Below are 6,727 nucleotides of genomic sequence, written 5' to 3' on the forward strand. Positions count from 1 at the left end.
ATCTCCACATCATTGCATTCAGTTTTTATTCACAATTTGTTTAGTGTCCCAATTTTTTTGGAATCCGGGTTGTATGTTAATCACTTTACACAGTTTAGTGTCATCTGCAAAAATTATATTTTACTGTGCAAGCCTTGAGAATAGGGCCTAATACTGATCCCTGTGGTACCCCATTGATAATGGTGACCTAATCTGATTGTGTACTGCTAATAACCACCCTCTGTTTTCTATCACTGAGCCAGTTACTTACCCACATACAGACATTTTCTCCCAGTCCAAGCTTTCTCATTTTATAGGGAAGGAAGGAAGTGAATAGTGATCTGGACTATTTAAAGGGATTCTGTCACCAGGTTTTTGCCTATAGAGATACGGACATGCACGGCTAGATCGCCGCTAGCATGTCCGCAATATACCTGTCCTATAGGGCTGTGTGGTTTTAATTTCTTCAAAAAAGGATTTTATAGATATGTAAATGAGTCTTGAATGTGTCCAAGGGGCTGCACTAACCTTACTTGTGCCCAGCTGTGCCCAGCCACGCCCTCCTGTGAAGGAGCCCAGCACCGCCTGTAAATACTTCCAGTTCTGAAGACTCCAGCGGCTCAGGATCAGTACTCTGGGCAGCTGGGCTCAGGCTGGAAGTGGGCACCGTTCTGCAGAAAGGAGACCAGGGCTCGGCTCACCCTAGTGTTACAGTGCACCCCAGCACCCCACAGTATGCAGTATAGCACCCTATAGTATACAGCACCCCACAGTATGCAGTATAGCAGCCTATAGTATACAGCACCACACAGTATGCAGTATAGCACCCTATAGTATACAGCACCCCACAGTATGCAGTATAGCACCCTATAGTATACAGCACCCCGCAGTATGCTGTATAGCACCCTATAGTATACAGCACCCCACAGTATGCAGTATAGCACCCTATAGTATACAGCACCACACAGTATGCAGTATAGCACCCTATAGTATACAGCACCCCACAGTATGCAGTATAGCACCCTATAGTATACAGCACCACACAGTATGCAGTATAGCACCCCACACTATACAGTACTCCACAGTATATAGTAGAGCAGTATAGCAGCCCACAGTATACAACACCTCACAGTATACAGTAGAGCAGTATAGCACCTCACCGTATACAGCACCCCAAACTATACACGATACAGCACCCCACACTATACAGCCCCCCACACTATACAGTACAGCAGTATAGCACTCCACAATATACAGCACCCACAGTATACAGTATACATACCCCCACAGTATACAGCCCCCCACAGTATACAGTACAGCAGTATAGCACTCCACAATATACAGCACCCACAGTATACAGTATACAGCCCCCCACAGTATACAGTACATCAGTATAGCACTCCACAATATACAGAACCCACAGTATACAGCCCCCCACAGTATACAGGCCCCCACAGTATAGAGGTCCCCACACTATACAGCACCCCACTATACAGTAGTTTACAGTATATTAGCATAACAGCCCCTGTCACCTTTTTCTGATGTAATCTTTACAAAAAAAGGTCCACAGTTAAGGCAAACTTCTGTCACAACACTCCTGGTAGGACCTTGATGACCTCATAGCCATGTGACCAGTAATATTGCTAGGTTACTGGTCACATGGTGATGATGTCATCTAAGGTCCTAGAGAATCACAGCTCTGACATGGCATGGCATGGCAGCACCACCTGTGTAGCTGACAGCCTGACACCCGGGGCAGTGGCTAGCAGGGCTCAAGAGGCAGCTGCCTTGGGCCCCCCAGAAGCAACTGGGCCTGGGGCAGCTGCCCCTTTTGCCCCTGGTTAAAGACGGCCCTGGGGCAAACTACTACATGGAGGGCAGTGTGGGGGCAAACTATTACATGGGGGCAGTGTGGGGGGCAAATTACTACATGGGGCAGTGTGGGGGCAAATTACTTTGGGGGGATTACTATGTGGGGGCAGTGTGGAGGAAAATTACTACTGTGTGGGCAAATTACTATATGTGGGCAGTGTGGGGAAAATTACTATGTGGTGGCAGTGTGGTGGAAATTACTATATAGGGCAGTGTGGGAGACATTGCTATTGGGGAGGCACTGTAGGGGAATTTCTATTACAGGGACATATTAGGAGACTTTTTGGAGGGGACACTATACAGGCATTATTACCTGGAGCACAATATAGGGTGTTATTATTATTGGGGGGGGGGGTCATTCTAGGGGACATTATAATTGCTGTAGACACTATAGGGACCTTTAGGATAATTTATGAAACTGGTGTAAAGTAGAACTGGCTTAATGCGTGCTGTATGCGTTCCAAATACAAACCAGACGCAGACTGATGACGTCAGACGCCGAGCAACACGAGGTAATTCACTATAACTGGCGCTACACAGCCAGTCTCTCCTATACCACCAACGAGTGCACATCGTCTCCACAGCATTAGGTAATGATATGAGCATTTCCCTAGTTATATTTTGACTTACTTTCTGTGCTTTATATGTGATGCTGATATCGCTTGATCTCTTGTTCTATAATACTTGTTTTCTTGTACTTATGATAGAATAATGTATTTATAGACTGTCTGTCACTTCTATTGAAAATAATCATAACTATATAAGTGACATCTGGCCATCTATGTTTTCTATACCATATCTAGAATCGCTATGTGATGTGTAGATTTTTTATATAATCCCCTTTGTGGTTGGCAACTTTTGCTACTATGTTGGTATATGACATGGACCAGATTCCACTTGTTGTCTTTATTTTCTTTATCTCATTATTGATTAGACTGATCCCTACCTAGCGGCTCTTGATTGAACATGTGTTTTTTCTATATAAATGTAGACTCTTCTGTATATTTTATTTGATTATTGTGACCCAACAACTTATTGATGCTATATATATATTTCTATATTGTCCATAGGCCGTGATCAAGGTCCTGTTTGGACCGAAACGTTGGCCCTGCCTCCTTGTTATGTTATACAAAGTTGGTGTTGGATACAATAATAAATCTATCTAATTGACAAATATATGAGAGTGCCGTGGATATATATATTTTGTATTATGGTGGACACCTACATCCACAAATGCCTGCTAGTGCCAATCAATCACCAACAAGCCACTGTACCTCCTCATCTGGTGCCAGAATCTGCACTTTGTACTTACTACTGCTGGATGTGCCACAAGTAAATAGAGACTTTTATGTGTTTTTCTGGCCTGGTTCATTAACACTACTCTTTCACTGTACCAAACCCCAGGTAGTGACGGCCTGAGGGAGTACGCCCTGACACAACATCCCATCAGGGACACTACCTCTTCCATCCTCTGCAGCGGCTCCTCAGAGGCTTGTTGCACTTGTTCCTCATATTGATATCATGAGCTGGCTGCCCTGACTTTTGGTCTGATTACTGGATTGCACAAATTCTGCCTGCCCTAACCTTAGCTAGTCCCTTACTATGGTTTTGGGTATTCACTGGGTATTCACAGTGTTCTGCACCAGTGTCTCTTGCTCAGCAGCAACTAAACAGAGATTACTCCAAGAGGTAGCGACCTGGTAGCTCCCCTGCAGCGATGTCCAGATCCTTGTATAGGGGTTAAAGGGTGAAGAATGGGAGCTACTTAGATAACACCCTTAGGTGGGAGGGTGGTACCCTATAGCAATATATTTCTATATTTCTCCGTAGATTCCGCCTTTAAATAATATTGATATTATTATTATTAAATGTACTGAGCTCTTACCTTCCTTTATTTGCTTAATGTGGGCATAAAAGTCCCCTATTATCTATTATCTAATTAGATATGGCAACAGCTTGATATTTGTGACTGTGCATTAACAGTTTATGTAATACTGTCATACATCATTGTAAGTGGCAATCGCATCCTTGATTTGCTGACTGTTTGTAACCCCCTTTATTGAAAACAATAAAAAGATTTTAAAAAGAAAAAAAAAAAGATAACACCCTTAGGAGAATGTTAAATCTGTTTAGTGTCACAGTAGATCCACATCCACTACTGTAATATATACAATATTCTCATTATTTTTTCTATTCTTTCTTTTAAATATTCAAATTTTTCTCCTCTACTGCAAAGAGTAAAAAAAAAGTCTTACAGTGGTCTTTACAGTGGTACTTGAAAGTTTGTGAAACCTTCAAATGTTTTAGGTCAAATTTAAGCAGAATATAGAAAATTATGAAGGGTTCATAAACTTTCAAGCACCACTGTATGTCTGTCCTTAAAGAAAATGGTTCTCTATGACAAGTATTGTAAGTATTGTAATTTGTGAGAATTCGATGGAAACTAATAAAATTGCTAAATGTATCTGCCTCTACTCAATCTACACTACTTACAAAAAGTTAGGGATATTTGGCTTTTGGGTAAAATTTCAGGATGAACCTAAAATGCACTCTAACCTTTATAGATGAACTTAATGTGACCTTCTCTAAACTTGTGAATGCACATGTCCAACTGTTCAATGTTTCTGTACTTTTTGCACAACTTGCTGTTCTCTAACAAGGAGCTTAAAGGCAAAATTCACAATAGGTGTTTTATCCATGAATCGCCCAATAAATTTCACGGTTCAGTTAGAATTGTTATTTAAACAGTCCTCCTCATCATGCTGTTCACATTTTGACATCATGAGACCAAGTCGACACCTAACAATTGATCAACAGTACCTCGCCATTGCGAGTCTTCAAGCAGGATGTTCTCAGACAGAAATGGCCACTGAGCTTAGAGTGTCACAGAGTGTCATAAGCAGGTTGTAGCAGAGATGCAGAGAGACTGGAAGAGTCACAAAAAGGCATAGAAGTGGACATCCTTTGGTCACATCCCACACTGATGACCGCTTCATTGTGAACAATGCCCTGCAGAACCGGATGATGAATGCCACACAACTCCAGGCACATTTAAGGGAGGTGGGAGGCACCCAAGTGTCATGCTAGACTATTTGAAACCATTTACATCAGTGTGGTCTGTGTGCTAGATGACCTGCAAGGGTACCTGACCATACCACCAGGCACAGGCGTCATTGTCTTGCATGGGCCAGGGAGCATCTATGTTGGACAAGGGACCAGTGGGCCTTAGTGCTGTTCACTGATGAAGTTGATTCACGCTGAGCAGAAATTATGGCCGCCAATGATGTTGGGGACTTTAAAGAGAGCGCTATGCATCAGCCACCGTTGACACCAGACGATCCTTTGCTGGTGGTGGTGTTACAGTGTGGGCCGTTGTGTCTAGTCAATACAGAACTGCCCTACAATTTGCGAATGGTACACCGACAAGCCCATACTACTTGAATGACATCATAAATCCAGTCATTGTGCCTCTGCATGAACAACACAGGCCTTATTTCATCTTCATGGATGACAATGCGCCAGCTCATCGAGGTTGCATCATTAGGAAACGGCTGCTGGAGACTGGGGTACCTCAAATGGATTTGCCTGCATGTTCTTCAGACCTGAATCTCATAGAAAACCTATGGGATCAGATGAGTTGCCGTGTAGAGGCTCGTAACTCTGTACCCCAGAACCTCAATGACTTGAGGGCCGACCTTCAAGAAGAGTGGGATGCCATGCCTCAGCAGACAATAAATCGACTTGTGAAGAGCATGAGACATCATTGTCAAGCTGTAATTGATGCTCAAGGCCACATGACAAATTATTGAGTCATTGACATTTTTGTGGGGGTATATCCTCCACTGGTGTTGGCTTTTATTTTAATAAATTGTTTGAGATGAGGAATGAGATGATTTAATATCACTGTAACGTGAACTTTTTATGTTTTCCAGAAATTTCACCCAAAAGCCAAATATCCCAAACATTTTGTGATTGGGGTATATTATATACCTTATGCAAATAATCAAATCCAATAGTATGTGACTGTATACAGTATGTAAATAATATATGGCTAGCTGCCATACAGTACTCTGTTCATGGGAAAAAAAAATACACAATTATTTCAAAATAATGCTTTTATTATTCCTTTTTATTTTGAAAATATATTACAAACAAAAGCAAATATTGTATTTTGCTCTTTTTAGCTGATAAAACTGTGCTAAGGTGTTTGGGTAATAGCCCAAATGTGACCACAATTTAATGTCCAAAATATGGCCACAGCGTGACCCATAGCTCCAACGAACCCCACTTAGGTTACCATATTGTTCACAAGAACGCAGCTTGTGATATCACAGCTGTAATAACAAAGCTATCTATCCAGGTCATATTACTGTTGTCTGAAATTAACCAAAGTTTTTATTTTTTTTTCTTCAATCTAAACTGTTTTATCATGCAGTATATCCCATAGCACAAAAAATACAATGGCCCACAGTTACTAATATTAGTACCAAAAGATGGCAGAATTTGGTGCATGTAGGTTTTAGAGATATTGCAGAACATTTATCAAGATATGCATTTTACACACCGGTCCTAATCTTTCTCCACTCAGACCTGATACGCGCATGCCTCTTAATTTTTGTGTCACATCTTTGCAGGTTCTAGCGCCAAATTACAAATCTACACCAGCAAGTCAGCTGGTGTAGATTTATGCTATAAACTATGCACGGTCCTGGCATAGATTATATTAAATATGACTGGCCTTTTCAAAGTGGCGTGCAGTGTCTGAAACCCAAAAAAAGTCAAAACATTTTGCACAACTTCAGCATTAACTGAACTATGAGACTTATTGGCATCAGTATTTTGGTGCACAAGGAATGATAAATGTCCCCCATTATCT

This window comes from Bufo bufo, chromosome 8 (genome assembly GCF_905171765.1).
Source record: "Bufo bufo chromosome 8, aBufBuf1.1, whole genome shotgun sequence".
Classification (NCBI taxonomy): Eukaryota; Metazoa; Chordata; class Amphibia; order Anura; family Bufonidae; genus Bufo; species Bufo bufo.